Consider the following 18,825-nt stretch of genomic DNA (forward strand, 5'->3'; position numbering starts at 1 on the left):
TACCAAAATGCTTCTCAAGTACTCCATGGAAACCTAACTTAATCGGTAGAATACTATAATAATAAAATAAACCACTGGATATATAGACAGCTAACATCATTCCACCTTGACTGTGTTAATGCTGACGGCCATTTGTGGCGGAATCTTCCGCCACACAAAAAGAGACTTGCTCCACAAGAAAAAGACAAACATCTCACGCGGAGGCGCCGTCTATTTCTCCACAACCGAGACGAATCGAGGGGAGCTTTTTAAGGATCGATTGCCTTTCAATCGACATTATAAAAACAGAAACAATACTCCGGCTGCGAGATTGAGATCGATTCTCTGTTGGCTTGAGAATCGCCTGCATACACTACCATTCCGCCACGCCTTCCAGCCTGACCATTCTCCACTGCCGTGCTATTACTCCCTCGCTAACACTTCTTTGCCGAGTCTGGAATGGGGAGATCCATGCAAGAGAAACAGAGTGGGCGGGAGTAGAAAAAAATAATAATGAAAAGAGGTTGGGGCGGTGAGAAGGACGGACAAGATCCAGCATGTCATGTCTTGCGAGAGGAGCTATTTCGAAGCACCGGAAATTCTTGGGAGCTGGGCGTCAACCAATCCGGGACGAGGTTGTCCGGCGCGGTGGCGGCGGGAGATTGAGTTGGGAGACTCAGCATCTCCTCTCTTTCGCGGCTTCTCTGATCATTGCTGGATATTAGCTGCCGTCATAAAGTGTCTTTTTCACTTTCACTATTTGACCGTCTTTTATTTACTCACATTATGAGGCTGCCTTTTCCTTTGTGTAACGGATAGTGCAGGATTTATAGATGAGTGTTTATATTATTGCGAATAAAAAAGGGAAGTCCAATTTCAGAGAGGAAGCAGGCTGGGATTCTTCGTTTGCTGCTCCTCGCAAGCCTACCTTATTTGGTAGGATTCTGTTGTATACACTTTTGATGAAAGGTCTCAATATAGCGGTAACACTTACTGTTCATGTATCCATCTTTTGTCCTAATTTCATCTTGATCCAGGATATAAAACTTGGCGTAAATATTTTCAATGGTGTAATCTTTACTATTAGACGTGGATCTCAAGCAATTTCATTGTGCAGAAAATAATTATTTAGAATTATTCCACGCTTTAAAAATCCGGCCATTGTTTCAACAGGTTATGTCATTATTCTTGTCAGTTATAAATATGAATAATGGGATATATTAATCGGAATTTCATCCCTTATTACGGATTCACCAAGATTGTCACATTAGACTCCAATTATGAATACCTTTTAGTCCCATAGTTTAATAGGAATAGAGTAAAAAATGGATCTTTATGATAGCCTTTCTGTTCATTTTACTTAGGATCTCTACATCAACTTATCACAGCTGGAGAAATACCTCCCCCCGATACACGCATTTATCTAATATAGACGGTAGTCTTCCCTCACCTGGATTATTGTGCAGCCTTGTTCACAAACCTAGATGACGAAAACACATATAGACTCCAGGTTCTACTAATTCAGCTGTTAGATTTATTTGCGACCTGATAAATATGGGACCATATCAGCGACTCTTACAACCGCCTTAACTAGCTTAAATATAAGGAGCATCGCACCCGTATTATGATAACTTTAGACATCAGTATCTTAACGACTGGTTACGCTCCCTACCTAAATGAGAAATTCGTAATAAAAACATAAGTACATAACATACCCACCCGAAAACATACCATTGATCTCCATATCCCACAACATCGCACGCCTTATAAGCTTATAAATCGTTCTCAGTAACTGCCTCTATAAGATGGAACACTCTACCAGCCCAACTTAAAAGCGTCACTAACATCAAGAAATTTAAAAATAACGCGTACTGACTACGGGCTCAATAACGTCGTTTTAAAGGCCTCCTGTTTATACTCATGTATAGCTTAATTCATTTTTTATTGATGATTATGTGAATAAATGGTTAATTTAGTTTATCTGTATTACAACATATTGTTTTTTTGACACTGTTTTCATAATGAATTGTCGCCTTAATTTTTTGTAGTTAGTCTGTTATATCAAAGTGTGATATTTTCTCTTTTGTTTTGAATATTGTTTTATCTAATTGTATTCATTATACCGGAAGGCAGCACAGTCACATTTGTTTGAATTCTTATTTAATATTTTTTTCTTTTCTTTAATGAATTAGTCAATTCTAAAGATGTACAAAGTTGTACAGTTATTTTCTTTCTGGCGTCCACGAAAATAAATGAAATAATTATTATTATCATCGTCCTTTTTCCTTAAATTTTCTTCAGTTTTCCCTGACAATGAGTTGTTTTAGTGTAAAGAGCACGGGTTCTCACCAAGGTAACAACTCTTTACTGGTCTATTGCGTTGAGAAATTTTCTCGTGATATGGCAGGTTGAAATTATTACAGCCTTTTGCAATTTGATGAATGTATTTGGATGAAGGTCGAGTATTTTGAAAATATTTTGCATATGTTTTGGGATGATACTAGAGGCAGAGATGACAATTAGAGCTATAAAAACCTGTTCCATGGTCCATATTCTTTTTATATCTATTGCCAATTCTTGGTACTTATTTATTTTTCTGGCGATTGTCCTTTCGATGTTATGCGACAGTGGTACAGCAATATCAGCTAAGTAACAAGTTCTATATTTCTTGTCAATCAACATTATATCTGGTCTATTATTGACTATAGTTTTATCTGCTTGGATCGGAAAATCGTTGTAAAGTTTAAATGGACGGTTTTCAAGCACTGTTTCGGGGCGGTATTCATAGTTGGGGTCTTGGTATCTATTAAATTGTGTTGTGGGGTCAATTTTCGGTGGATAATTTTTGCAACTTGATTCATCATCATCACTGGTCAACAATCCTAGGATTGGTTTGAATTAGCTCTCCACTCAGTTCTCCTATCAGCTAATCTTTTCTCACCTACGTATTTCTTCTCTATCACATCTCTCTTTACTTGTTCCATATATTTTGTTCGAGGTCTTCCTTTTCCGTTCTTGCCTTCCACTTGTCCCTCGACGATTGTCTTCATCAGGCCATCAATGATGGCCCATCATGTCTCAAGATGTGGCCTATACAGGCAACTTCATTATATCTATTTAAATATTCTGTATTAGCTAACATCTTGCAACCAGATATAACGTGTTGGATTGTTTCTGGCAATTGAAAACATCCTCTAAATTTGTCATCTATTATGCTTTATTATTATTACTATTACGTTCACTTAGGGTTTTTGTCCTAAGATTTTTTAAACTATTTTTTTGCTACGCTTGCGCTGTGCTTTGCTGCCGGCATAGTGTGAGTTAGTTTATTTATTTAAGACGTCGATCTCAAATATCCCAACGAAGCCGGCATGGAAGCATAATGAAATCGTATGAAAACTCTCACTTGAACGATCTCAGAACCGAAAGCCTGGCAGGACTGGATCTGAGGTTTCCACGACGTTTCTCCGCATTGGTAGCGGCTTTTGGGCGTTCCTCTACGTAGACTTGTCTAAAGGCGACTACAGTTTCTCCAGCCATCCTGATGGCGTCTTCAGGTTCAGAAGACTCGGATCACGAAGGAGGCAGTAAAATGAGTTTTAACCCATTATAACCCAATGTTGCTTATAAGCAACTTCAAAAATATATAAATATTCTTCTCTGTTCAGGAAATATCTAAACTACACATTATTTTGTGGTGTTAATTGTAATGACTAATAATTTAGCTACCACGATATTTACGATTGAGTGCAAAATTTTCAAGTTTTCTTAGTGAAAAATCTTATTTATATTTCACTTCTCCCAAAAGTAGCTCTGGGTTAGAAAGGGTTAAAAATTAGAAAAAAATAATATCTGTAGTTTTTTTTCATTTCGAGTGATATCGCGATATGATTCCTCCGTGCTTGAGGACGCGTGTGTCACGCTGCGATGGTCGCCGGGCCCTCGTCACGGGTCACGGTTTATTTTTTGTGAGTGCCGTGCTCGCGAATACGTACCACCATGGTCGCATCTCTTGGAATGCGTTTCCGCTCGTCCGAGAAAGGAGGGAAAGCGACTCGGATCACGTCTTCACGTGCACGACGAACCCATCCGCCGCTGAAAATACGTTAAATCCAAGATGTCCCGAGGATAGAAAAGTGAGTGTTGGTGGTGGCTTCAGTTCGAGGATATTACAATAGACGATTCACCCGACGACCACTGGATGTTCCGCCACCCACCACGCATTTTAATGACCTTACATAAGGCGCCACTTGCAACGCTGATAGTAGAGTCACAGAATAGGGACCAACGAAATATTTTTTACTATAGCAATACCAATCAGTAATTTACAATTTAAATCGCAAATCTAAACGCAGGACCTGGCGTGAATAAAAATCTTTCCTATATTAACTTCGAGCTGGGCAATGCTTATCAGTAAGTGAAAAGTTAGCCGCTACTGATAATTGATAAAAAACGTCATGAGATGTGAAGATGAGAAAAATTCCCCAAGAAAGGACACTTTATGAGCTAAGGCAAACTATTTTCTACCCTTGAGCTATCTATCTGTCGTCCGCTTTACGGAATGTGGCGGGCATAGTTCTTCCTTTACTCACTAGGTGGAATCATGGACACAGTAGATTTTGGCGCTATTTTCCGTAAGTGACCATTCTGAATCCGTAGGTCCCTATTCTGTGGTAGAGCTATCCGAATTTCAAGGGGAAATAACATATAACGAGGACTTATCCGAAATTTATATTCGCGACGATATAGACAGTTAAATTCGTCACTCATCAATTCTATTCCTCGAAAATGCAAGCGGTCTTTGCAAATATTGCAAATAGTCACATCTGCGTTGCAAACATTTTTAAAAGCCGATAAAAATGCGCCATAAGTGGCAGCATGAATCTAGCTTCTACGGGGCAATCTGATTCATCCTCTACATAATTTCCTTGGCCTAAGTTCTCACTTGGCTTGTAGAAATTGCGTTTAGACCCGGATTTGCCTCGCCATAAGGGATTATTGCAACTAAATCGGTGAAATTCCTGAATGTATTATCTTCAATGCCGGTTATTACCAATTCTTATAAATAATATCAGTATAACTCTTATTTATTTTTAACTGCTAGTGTCAATGTTCTCAAGGTTCGCTTACTTGATGTGGGGTCTCACCATGATCGCAATGATTGATATGTGCTGACATTGCTGAGCCGTAAATTTTGAGCTCCCTCGATTAATTCCATTAATGTATCGATGACATTCATGAGCATTCTCGCACATCTCATCAATGAAATCTGCGAGGAAAGTAGTTTTTTTTACAAACGTTTAATAGTCTTTTCGAGAATGGATATTCTTTGATATCACCAAAAAATTTTTTTTCTCCTGCCCTATTTCATCTCTTGTTGGGTAAATGAGAGAGAGGAGGGAAGTGAATAGGATTTTTAGATAGAATGAAAGAGAGTAGTCCTCATTGTGAATTGGAGAGGGAAGTTCATGAAGGAGTGGGAGGCTGCCAGAATACTTCGTGAATTATTTATGCAAGCCTACCTCAATCGGTAGACTACTATAATGGATAATACATTTCATCTCGTATGTCCAATTTACATCTGCTAAGCTTTTTTCTCTATTCTCCTTTCATTAAAATTAACATTTTTTCCCATGTTTCACTACTACTCGAATGCTGGCTTCTTTTCTTTTCTTCCTGACATATTATGAATTTTTAGAATACATGTTCATTGTACATATAGTTTATTGTGAGCATTTTGCCATATTTGAAGTATATTATCTTTTCCTCGGAGACAATTACTGAAAATATTGAGAGAAAGTGGAAGAATGTTGTTATGAGAGCAATTTTTATAATCGAGATTTAGGAAAATTTATGACAAGGGTGTGACTTGCATACCCCGAAAATTTATTTCATTTCAATTTTTCAGGTTCAACTACCTTTCATTTCACTATGCCGAACATCCACTTTACACGCCTAAATCGGTTGAACTTGTGATAGTATAAATTTTAAACCAGTAACAAGCCAGGAAAATGACTCGTCGAGCAGAAGCGATACTCCTTCTTAAGGTTTTAAGTATTTCATTGCCCATTCGTACCTTCTCTGCCAACCCAATTCGTCTTCAAATTATCTTCTCCGGAATTCCTTTTCCAAACTAATCACGTCTTGAACGACTTCGTTAGTCTCTCCGTCCATCGCACCTTCGCTATTCTCCTTCACACCCACAACTCAAACCCCCGCAGCCTTTTCTCATTCCACACTCTTGTATCGAGCAGACTATTTTGAAAAACGTCCGCCCGAAGACGAATGCAGTCGAAATCGTTCAAGGATAAAAGAAAGAAATCACAAGTTACCAGTGTACGAATATTTTGAGCGCCTATTTCACTCGAGAATATTCAGGAAGCAAAAATATACTCGTAACATAAATATGTGCGGCTACATCCTCCTCAGGGCGGAACGCGATTGGCTGGTTCCCCCGCGTGACATCACGCGCCAGGGATGAATTGACTTACTGTGTGTCTCGAGCTGGGAGGCATCTATATTGAGCACAGACGCGAGATGTGGCGAATCATTCAGTTTCCCAAAGTGGAAACGATGTGCTCTTCAAATGGAGAGGTGGACGTACGGATCAAGATCGTGCTGGCTCCGCATTTAAAGAAAACATTTTTACATTCAAAAGAGACAGTCTTGATACTAAGCAAAGGTATCTCAAAGCTTAAATTTGGAGTGTGAATAAAACCGAGCTGTTTCAGGGATAAATTAAGTTTTAAGACTTTTCATTTTTAAAATAAGAATATTTTCAACTCAATCATAATTATTGTGGCAGCTACATAATTCGAAATTAAACTTTACAGCACAAAAGAATGCGTAGTTTAAATCTTTCCTGAATGGAGCTAAAAATGTATACATTTTTCATGTCACTTAGAAATAACATTGGCTTTTAATGGGTTATATGGATGTGATACCTGTACTCTGGGTCAGAAGGTAAGGAGAGATTACACTCATTTGAGCAATACTGTCGCAGACTAATACTAAAACTTAAATGGACTGATAGAATATTAAATGGGAAAGCACTAAATTGAGTGAAGGAGAAAAAAAGCTGATGGCAATCTGTCGCAAGATTAAGAGCCCAACTTTTGGGGTGTATTTGACGAGTTGACATTGACGAGTAGGTAATTGAAAATTAAAAGATAAAGTAACGAGAAATGGAGAGTGCCAACCGATAATCGGACAGACTACCGCAGTGGAAAGTCTAAAGACAGAGCATGGCGTAAACCACGTTGTAGGCGCAACTGTAATAATGACACAGTTAATGATGATAAGAATTTAAAAAAATATGTAGTCTCTTTTGAATTATTTAAGATTACATAGTTTGAAAATAAACAGTTTTAGTGATAAATTAAATGTCTATTCACTGAATATTTTACAGTTTTAAAAATAGAGCGATGGGATATAGAATGCTATGACCTCGGTATTTCCCCTCGAAGCAGTATGGGTGGCTTATTTAATCTTTGAGCTACACTCAAATATTGCGGCAGAATTTCCCCTTCAATTCCATATTTTGAGAAATTCAGTATAATAGACATGGATTGCAATGTTTCAAATGGATGAATCTGGATGTTCACGTATAAATCGCTGTTACCAGAGCTTATGACAGAGATATAAGCTCGGAAAATTCAGTTATTTTACCGCATAACTCTTCGTCTCCTTTTTATTTCACGATAGCGATCGCTGTGAATGAAAACTTTCTCCTACAACTTATGGGATTTTGTTTTTAATGCAGCTTGTACAGGCTGTAACAGTAACTTTTACAGGCGCCGTAAAAGTTATTAAAATAAATATTTTTTGTTAGGCAGTATTTATTTATCAAGTTGTAAGTTATTAATTAATATAAGGTTAGATCGGAAATATAAAAATAATTTTCAAGAAGCATATAAAAGTTTTGCCTACGTAACTAACAACCCTCCGATAAAATGATAAGTTATTGTTTCTAGTATCCATTGCATGCGTGAAGGTGAGTAAAACATTTTCCAATCGTAATGTTGTTGTTTAGTACTCCATGGAAACCTACCTTAATCACTAGAATACTATAATGATTATAATGTTGACAAACTTGAGAAGGTCTACCAATTCAACCTCTTGGGAAGCACCTTAGAGGGAAACGGACATATCGATGAAGATATCGAAAAGAAGAAAAGAGTTAAAAATTTGTCGCCTTTGTATTTATATGAGAACTGATGAATGATGGTACGGATGTGCGAGAGTCCATGGAGAAGGTTTAGCTTGGAAGGATGAAGGAGGATAAAAGAGGTTGGAGGCGTTCGAGAAGTGAGTGTGAAGGAGAATGGTGTGGTGCATGGAGGCACAATGAACTCACAATAAGTAGAATTAAATTTTTCCGGGTTTCCAATCGAGTCAGGGTCAGCATGTTGTAGGCCGACGTTTCGTTTGAAGAATTCCCATGCAGACCCTGACCCGGATGGAAGCCCGAAAAGAATTCATTCAAGTCATTTACTGGGAAAAACTCAGAATCTTCATGTACTAACAATAAGTATTTTCCTCTTATCGCCAAGATTTGTTATTTTATTCGGTGAACCTTAATTTTTACCACATAATTTCGTAACAAAAACAGAAAAACAGCTGGTGTAAGGGCGGAAAATTTCATTCAGGTCTTAGAATTTTGAACTCAATTCAGCTGTGCCAAATACTGCGTGATAAAACTATTTTTTTCTGCCGTTTGTTTTGTTGCAGTATTGCAAAAAAGAGCTCCTCCCCAAAAATAATCACAAACGTACCACATTTTTTATTCCTGTTCTTCCACTTTGTGGCGAATCCGCTATTGAAATCGTTTTCTCCCCTCCGCGAGGAATGGAACAGAATCCGGCTTCGACCCGTCTCATAGGGTGGTCCGTGTGTGGAGGGAGGTAGTCTCAGGGGGGGGGGGGGAGAGAAAGGTGCAGGGGGCCACCAACCGCGTCTTCCTCGGGGAGGAAGAGATCTCCGTGGAAGCGAGGTGTAGGGCGAAGAAAGAGTTTGAAGGACGTGCTTCGCTTTTTGCCCATTGGCCTGTCGGAGTAAATCATCGTCCTCTCGACGAGAGAGCGTTGCCTTCGACGGATAGCGGCGCTCACCTGAATAGGTGCGTCGAACCTAGTTGCTGGCGGACATGAGGGAGGAAACACAATACGCCCCGCAAGCCTAACTGCGGTGAAAGAGATTTTCAATTTTCCCGGAGGCAAAGGGTCGCTCTTCGATTGGTAACATTGGGATTCAAGTTTGATTTTCCCGTAATGTGTTTCCTACTCCTAAGAAGAGGCATCACTACCGCTCAAATGGTCATATTTAATTTATTAGTGACGTTTTGTTTGTTTAAAATTCGATTATTCTGATGTTTAGACCTAGAAGTTTAGAAGATTTTTAGTCAACCTCGAGGAGGGTTGGCGAATGATTATTGAAGTATTCTACCGATTAAGGTAGGTTTGCATGTAATAAGTTTGATCTGAGGTTTCCGCGACGTTTCTTCATATGAGTCTTGGCTTCCGGGCGTTCCTCCGCGTTTAGATGTCCATAAGTGACGACAGTTTCTCCAGCCATCCTGCTGGCGTCTTCAGGTCCGAAGTATTTGCATGTAATACTTAAGAAGGTTTGCATGTAATACTTAAGAAGCATTCTGCCAGCCTCCCGTTCCTTCATGTACTTTCCTCTTCAATTCACAATCTACTCCCTTTCATTCTATCTAAAAAAATCCTTCTTCATTCCTTCCTCTCCCTCGTTTACCCCAACATTCTACCCTCTAACACTGTTTTCAATCCCCGCTAAGTACCCTCTCCGTCCATACCTTCTGTCTCTTCGTATCCAACGTAGAAGTTGACTCTCCGCTCCCACCATGCCTAGCATTTCGTCGTTCCTCCTCCATTCCGCCCACTTCACCCTCTCCATTGATCTCCACACCCACATTTCAAACGCCTCAAGTCTTTTATCGTCCTCCTTCCTAAGCATCCACATTTCCGCACCTTAAAGCGCTGCACGAAAGAGAATTCAGTTATTTCTCAATGGTTGTCTAATTATTATGTCGTACTTACGACTTGGAACTTAAAAGGGAAATCCCGGAGGCAAAAAACAAACCCTTTAGTATTTGAAATATTCTATAATAATGTTTTTGTCCCAGTGTTTCCTTATTGCGAGCAAGTTCCAAGGTCTGAGAAAGACTAAATAACTTTTGCACTATCGTCAGATAACTAAATTCTCTTTTCCTGACTATCCCTGAAGAGGAATTGAAAACAATAATTTAAATTTTGTCTTATCACCTTGAAATGTTTAGGAGTGGGAGCTTATCATCATGCCTGTATAATAATCATTTAAACATCCGTAAATACTGACGTAACATTTCCAAATTTTTAAAAGTTAAATGGAATATAGATCACTCTGAAACTTGTTATTCGTCACAAAATAAAACCCGTGTAGTGGGAGTCATTCATCCTCTTATGAAGGTACCAAAACACTGGGAATGGCAAGATTCAAAATAAATACTGTTATTGCATGCTTAAAAAAACAGTTTTTCTTTCGTAGGTGACATCGTTCGATGTTAGGAAGCAAAGTCAGGGACAAAGGATGAGGATAGTACATGTAATAATGTACACGTTAGAATGTTTAAAATAATACTCTTTTCGATAAATTTAGATGACTATAGCGGCATTTAAATTCAGGTCTCGTGTTCATTATTTAGTTATGGAATTCGAAATAGAGTGACGCAAAAACAACCATGAAGAAGTATTTACATGTTATTTTAAACAATGGTTCTTAGGCAACTTACAACATATATTGTTATTATATTTCCAGGGCCGAAGGAAATAATAAAATTAGAGAGACCCTTTTTTAAGTATACCGGAACTAGCCACTGTTATAACTTTTACGGGTGCCACCCGCAATGCACAAATAGTGCGAAAAATCCACAGGGAAAAAATCATTCGCCTTGACCGGGATTCGAACCCGGACCGAATCGGGGGATCTGGGTTCGAATCCCGGTCGAGGCGAATGGTTTTTTTTCCCTGTAGATAATTCGCACAGAGAGACCTTTAGCCGAACAGACAGGTAGACCGAGTAACTCGTTTTTCCCTCGAAAATTTAAGACTGAAATGAATAATATGTCAAACACAGACAATTAAAGGTGAAAGGGCCTCATAAGTGGAATGGCACAGGGCCTTTTATCATCTAAATCCGCTCCAAGGTCTCCCAAATGACCAGCCCCGCCGCCTCCAGTTACGTTATAAAACTTCCTGATTGCAAGCCGGCTTCCGAGTCGCACCGCGGTGTATCCAAACGCAGCACGGCATTTAAAGCAATTGGCGTGGCTTTCCGTTTAACTCGGTCCATCAGCAGCGGTGTTTGGAAACGCGTTGCTAGGGCATTGCTTCCGCTTGTCCCGTTGCATCAGGTCCGAAAAGAGGGAGGTGGGGGGGAAGTGGGGTGGGGGAGAGAGACGAGGGCCGCTCCAAGGAAAGGACTTCCTCCTCAGCAGTTTAAAGAAAGAATCCAAGTGGCAAAGAGTGCTGCGATCCTCTTACAATTGGATTAACCTTCACGGACTGCGTTTGCTGAGTGCTAGGTAAGTATAATTTTAGGCCTAAACTTTTTTCTGTTTAAGTAAGCGTGGATTTCTTGGGGTGAACTTCAGGCGTTAACTCAGCATTGCAAACTCTAGCCCTCTACGTGTTGAAATAAAAGTTTTAAATCCATTTGGTACCATGACTGATAGTCCGCTTCCATGAAAAAATTGTAAGTAATAATTCATCTTTGACATAGAACTACATATCGATGGCTAAGTTCTAACAACACCTATCTCAAAATTTGGCCGGTCTAAGTCTACACTGCTAATACTGTTAATAAAAAATAAAATTCGAGCAAAAAATAACTCTTTGTTCGCAAACGTATGCTTCTTTTTCAGTTTTATATATTTTTAGTTTTTAATTAAAATTAAAATCATATGCAATTAAAAAAATAAACGTCTTTTTGCTCTCCTGAAAAGTTGCTATTTTTAAGATAAGTGTTGATAGAACTTAGCCATTGATATATAAAATAAATATTTGCTGTAAATTTGTCACTAAAAATATATATATTAGTCACATTTAAGCGGCGAAAACACTATTTTTCATTACATTACTAATATCGAGGTAATAACTTCTCAGCAGTATGGGAGTTATTAACCGTGGCTGAACCCGGAAGTCTTACGTTTCCTCGACATAGCCAGGGAATATTCCTTCAGGGGATTGCGACATGTTTCTCCGTGATACACCTTGCGACCACAACAATTTAAGAATGTGTACTCTCCACGAAATACCAACTTAAGTGTACCTGCTACGACTGGGGTTCGTTTCACAGTTCGTCCTATTAAGGTAGTTTCATGTACGTAATTAATTCCTGAAGCAACATACGGTGGGTTCAGATATACATGAATTAAATACCGTGAAGTCAAATTTATAATGAGAGTATGGATTTATTAACCCCTGGGCAAGTATTGTGTGCATGACTACACCGTTTGACTTGACTTTTCAAACTGAAAACCTTCTGGAATGAAGCACCATGACCTATAGCAATGTTGGTGGGCGTTGTTGGCCTGGGAAAGTTCCCATTTTCCTTCGGAACACGGGTGTTCATACTTGTCGATGTTATGTTTCGTCATCGCTTCAATAGTTGAGAATGCCAAAAAGAAATTAGTCAAATCAGTAACAATTCGACAAGATGATTTTATTAACTTCAAAACCGTGTGAAATTAGAATCCTCAAAAACTAGCCAATCGAATATTTTCCCTCCCCACCATAAGATTCTATATTTACGCGGTTTTCTACCAGTCGCAATTTTGGTTTTTGCACGGGGGTTAATTTTTTTTATAACCGCACCTGCCCAGCCACTTACTATATTTTTTACATTTTTTCCCTCACACCAACACATCATTCAAATTTGCCACGTATTAACCATAACTAAGCACGCACACACCATTCTTCATCTACATAATATCCTGCGAGGCAACATAAGGGTGTTTGGCATGAGGTGATCAATCACTATTCCTATTTATAGTAACTCAAAATGGTATCAATTAATAACTATTTAATCATTCTTTATACTCACAGTCAGACAAATATGAGGAAATAAGAACAAGTTCATTTGAAACATCAAGTGGCGTAAGAGAGGCATGGTATCCTAGTGAGCAAAGTGCTTGGCTGCGATAGAGGAATCCCCGATCGCGACGACCTCGGATACCCCCATATAAAATCCTCGAAGTACGAGGTGGCCCAAAGAAAGGAATTGACCCCCTTACCCTAAAATTTCTTCTTTAAAACTTAAGGAGAAGACGGGAGTCAAATCGCTAACAATTCGACAAGGTGATTTTCTTAACTTCAAAACCACATGAAATTAGAATGCTGAAAAACTAGCCAATGGTTTATTTTCTCTTCCCACTGTAAGATTATAAGGTATACTATTTACGCGGTTTTTTTACCAGACGCAATTTTGGTTTAGGCACGGGGATCAAATCATGATTAACTTATTTGGCCACATTATAAAACATGATATCCAGATGAAAACAATCGTAGAAGGACAGATGGAAGGTAAGAAGGGCACGGGACGGCCCCGAATGAGTTATAAATTATGTGAAAGAGACAAAATACGTTGCTATGGGAAGGTTAGCGAATAGGAGAGAGGAATAAAGAGTTGCGCCAAATCAGTCTTAGGATTGTTGACTATTGATGATGATGACCCTGATTGTGTGACATCATTACGCCTGTGGCTTAGTTCGGGATTAGCTCTACCCCCACTCTCCGAACGAATGAACGGGATGAATCACTGAGTTGTTGAGATATGAAACAATTTAATGAGTGAGTTACGTCAAGTCTGTATCCGTCTAGGAAATCGTCAACTAATCTGCCTTCCACTTTGCTTTGCACTTAGATAGTCTGTTTGAAATTCTTACGCCTGTAACTTTGTTCGGGATAAGTTGTACCTTCACTATCCGTACCAATCGTCGGATTCAATCACTGAGTTAGTGAGATATGAAAAAACTTAATGAGTGACTTAAGACAAATCTCTCTCTATCAATTAATCTGCCTTCGTCTTGGCCCTGGATGGTTCATTGATGACCGATATAGCGTGAACAAGTGCTTAGATTGTCTATTTCGGCAACATTTTAATCGACGGATCGCCTTTCATGTCGAGAAAATCGGGAGTGACAGCAGGATTACGGGCACGGGACGTGACGGGTCGAATGTGCGTGACTCCGCGGGTGCGCTTTTGTGTGCTTCGACTCGGAGCCATAAAATGTCGTGCGAGATGAGTTTCCCCGCTGACAGGTGATGGAGAGGATCAGCATCCTTTTATGACCGGGGATTCTTTTTATTCGTGGCCACCTGACTCGAATTTTTGAACAGAGACACTTTTTACTTTGACTCTTCGCGATTGTAACTCCTTTCATCGTTTTTGAGACTCCCAAGAAACTTGCTGCATTTTAATGTTTGTCCTCACAATAACGCATGCATTCATATGTGCCATGTATTAACTATTACCAAGCACACACACCATCCATAACTTCTTAACTATTCACAGTAGTCAGACTTCTATAAGCACAATGTGCAGTTAAAAACATCTCCCTATGAATCATTAAGCGGCGATGGGGGGACGTGGTGTCCTAGTAGGCATAGTGGTTGGCTGCTGATCATCATCCCTAATAAAATTTCTCGATATCGCTATCAGTAGGCGAGATTCTCTACGAGAATATCAAAAATTTCATTAGTTGATAGTCCCAGTGGCGCAGCGAGGGTGGGGTTTCGGGGGATAAACCTTAGACCTTAGATAAACCCAGAGCTTAGAGAAAATTTTAAGTTTAATCCATTTTACTTGATTGGATTGATATTACTAATAGAATAGTGTATGGATTAATAAAATATCCTTCAAAAAATCCGTAAAACTCATCATTATGAACCATTTATCTTACAATTCCGCAATTTATTAATCTCGCACCTACCGCTTATCCTGTTGGGTATTCCATGCCCCCACATACCCGGTAATAGTTGGACCTAAACACCCCCCCCCCCCCCTGGCCTTAATTCCTAGCTGCGCTCCTGGATAGACCTGCCTCAAACACAACTGTCGATTCATATCAACTTTCTAAGGATATTCTTTAATGAAATAGTTATCAAGGAATTTGAGAAATTGTGCTTTTGATCGCGCTCGTTTGAAGCTGTGCGGAAGCAAATATGTTGAAATAATGTAAAGACCGAAAGAATTGAAAAAGGTCGAGAGACAAGCTCGAATTAATAGTAATTTGGATTAAATTTATCAGTGGACCATAAAACTTACCTTAATGACCTTAGAACCGTAAATCTTTACCGTAGCTATTTTCAATTATTTTGCGTTATGACCTCGGTGGCGCTGGGGTAACGTTCCCGCCTGTCAACGCGGAGGTTCCAATCCCGCCAGGGTGGATGTTTTTTACCATCCAGGGCATGAATGAATGTGATTATCGAACAAGTAAATTGCAAGCAAAGACTCTCTAGGGGATCGGGTTGGTGTGGTGGCTACAGTGTTGGCTTCCCATCCCGTGGGCTTGGGTTTAAGCCCTGCGATGGCAGAGAATTTTCATAGACTGCCCGATCCCTGCTTGAATATTGTGAGGAGGACATTTCAAGTGCAACACTCCTTGTCCCCTTGGCGCCTTTCGTTAAGAACAGGCTAATGTCGACGCCGGGTTTCTCTCCACCCTTACTTCCATAGCCTTCCGTCATGGCGCAAATGACCTCAGCTGTCGGTCGTCTCCTCCAAATACCATTCCCGTACTTTCTATTCCTGATTTCGCTTGTAATAAAGAGGACATTATCATTATTGAGAAGCTCACGCCACATGCACGTTGAGGCACCCAACAGGGTTGTATGCAGGTGAGAAATTATGACTCTCCATCGCCTTTCCCTCTTTACTTTTTATTTCGGTGAGAACGGAGGATAGAATCCGCTACGTCCATTTTAAGCTCTGTTCCATCACTTGGCGCTCCTTTTGTTTACGGCTCCGAGCCGTAACTCACCAGCCGTCAAGCGGAGAGTTAAAACGCTTTGACCTCAAGTCAGCGATCTTTCAGCAGTGGGTCAACGCCTGCGCCCGCTTTCGCTATCCTCTTTCCCACGTCGTCGTCTTTTCACCCGCGAATATCGAACTCTTCCCCTTACGCCCCATTTACCTTCCGTGCGAGCGCGACCTCGAAACATTGGCTCAGCTTCTTTCCCGACAAAGAACGAATAATTAACGACGTAGGTTGTGTCCGTCTTCGAGTCGGCCCAAACACAACAACACTCCCAGGGTGAAAATGTTTTTGCGAAAGGAATGGAGGCAAGGCTGGTAAAGGAGGGAGTTCCGAAAGAATGGATTGATCTAGGAACGTGTCTTCGGGAAAAAAATAAGTTGGGGCTCGGGTTGGTGTGGTGGCTAAAGTGTTTGCCTCCCACACAGGGGGGCCGTGTTCAAATCCCAGAGATTTTTCAGAGACTGCCCGAGCCCTGCTTAGGTGCCTTCTGGGCGGGTGGGGGGGTCACTTCAAGTACAGCACTCCGCCCGTCGGATGGGACGTTAAGCCGTGGTCATCTTCGCGCCTTTCGATAAGAGGAGGCTTAAGACGCCGGGTTTCTTTCCACCACGGATGTCAAGTAAAAGGAAACAAAAATGTTTTGTTTCGATCCGGAGGGTAACAAAAATACGAGACCTAGGTTTAGTTTCGTTCCCGCACTAAATTAAAATCACCAAGGGGTTTACTTTCATCCCTGAGCGAAACTTTATTCCCGGGAACGAAACTAAATTAAGCGAAACTCCGTCGCTCATAGTTAAGTTTCGTTCCCAGAAGTTGAGTGGAGTGGGTTAAGGGAGAATAGTTTCGAGCAATTACGTTTGACATCCGTGTAGAAAGGTTAAAATATTCAGCTTAAAAATCGAATGGCCTGTTTCCGTTCACCGTTCTCCAGTTAGTGATAAAAATATTAGTGCCCCATGCATCCAATGGCGTTAGTCCGAACCTTTACTTCATAGTTACATCCATACTTCGTATTCGGTGTGTGGCTCGAAACTAAACCGTTTGAAGGTGAAGCACGTGATCCCTTCGATGAGAAACATTATCTTTGTTTCGTTTCGTCCCAGAGTTTAAGTTTAGTTTCCACAAGAAGTAGTTTTGACTCCGATTTCGTTTCGATCCAGAGTTTAGGTCCCAGGGTCTAAATCCATTTCGTTTCTGCATAAACCTCCCAGGAACATAAATATTGAATTTTACTGGTTTTGACTTGGTTTCGTTTCTATTGCCATCGCTGCTTTCCACCCTTACCTCCCTACCTCACTTTATGACGCAAGTGAATTGATCTGTCGATCGCCTCCTCCAAATATCAAAATAGATATTTTATTTAAAATAAGCGGAGGAATCAACTTAAAGTTTTGAGCACTAAATCGTTTGAACCAAACAAAAGTTTTCCTTATAATAACCGTAAAAATTCCTGCGGTAATACTTTAACCTGTCAATATAAATTGAACGGCGTTTCATTTGGAAGCAGTGCAACCTAATAGGTAAGTAATAAAGCAGTCAATTGAGGAATTAATTTTGTGAAGGAAGCAAAATATTTCATGTCTTTTGAAATAGTTAGGGAGAGTAAATAAACTTTAAAATAGGGGCTGAAACGTGTAAGGAAATTTGAAAACATGTTTTATGATGAACAGATTCGTACATATAGGAAAATAGGGAGGCCCTTAAATGAAATATTCGCTGTATGCAGTTTTAATTAGCCTGAGAATATATTTGGTGCATTAAAAAAGAAGTGGAGTACAATGAAAGACATTTAGGAAACACTGTCTTCCAGGCTATCTAATGTTATTAGTTTGTCAGCCTTTCAGAGAGAACGCATTTCCCAGTTCAACTGGTGTTTTTCCATGTTGTACTGCTCGTGTGAAACTTTCAGTTGAAAACTTTCAGTTGAAAACTTTCAGTTGGAAACTGAAAGTTGGAAACTCCAATTTTCAGTGTGTACAGTAAACTGTGGTCAACTCCCGCCTGTATCACAAACGTTGATATTCACCTTTATACTCTCAAATTTTTTTTGTATTTGAGACGGGTAAATATTGACTCAATAAAACCTGGAAATTTTCAGATGATAGGTTTAGCTTAAAATTAGTCATGCGACACGAAATAGACAAAATATGCCTGGTGGACCATAAGTGATACGTCCTCTTAAATTATAGTAATAATGTAAGTTTCTCCAAAAGTTATACATTATTCTTACACAGGAATTTGCTAGAATATAGTAGAGCGATAGAATTTAGTACGAAAATTTATCATGAATATATGTGCCTCAGAGGTAAAGGACACTAGGTCCATTTTCTTAATTTTTCAGAAGAACAGGGTTAAGATTTTTTTTAAAATTTTAAACGGTAATAACTATGAGGTTAGTTAACAAGTTAACCACATTTTTATATTACAATGTTATTGGTCTAGTGACCTAAACGTCTAGTAATAACTGGTGAAATTAAAAAAAAATCTTAAAACTGCTCTCCTGAAAAATTAGGCAAACGGAAATGGTGTCCTTTACCTCCATATGATTGTAACTGAGAGCGCAATAAATAAAGCGTGAGAAACTTTCTAGGCTGCGTGAAAAGATGAGTCAAAGAGCGACCGCGGGTGTATATTTCGCTATCCAATGACTCCTAGCGTAGAACTCCTTTGAAAAGAGGGTAAACTATTGGGAAACGCCTCCGAGCCGACATTCGCGTTCTCGGTAGAGATATTAATAGGAACGAGGAAAAATGCCGGAGCAAGGTCGCGTATACTGTTGTCTTTTTGGCCCGTGGGAGCGTCGA

The sequence above is a fragment of the Ischnura elegans genome, chromosome 7, assembly GCF_921293095.1.
Source record: "Ischnura elegans chromosome 7, ioIscEleg1.1, whole genome shotgun sequence".
Lineage (NCBI taxonomy): Eukaryota > Metazoa > Arthropoda > Insecta > Odonata > Coenagrionidae > Ischnura > Ischnura elegans.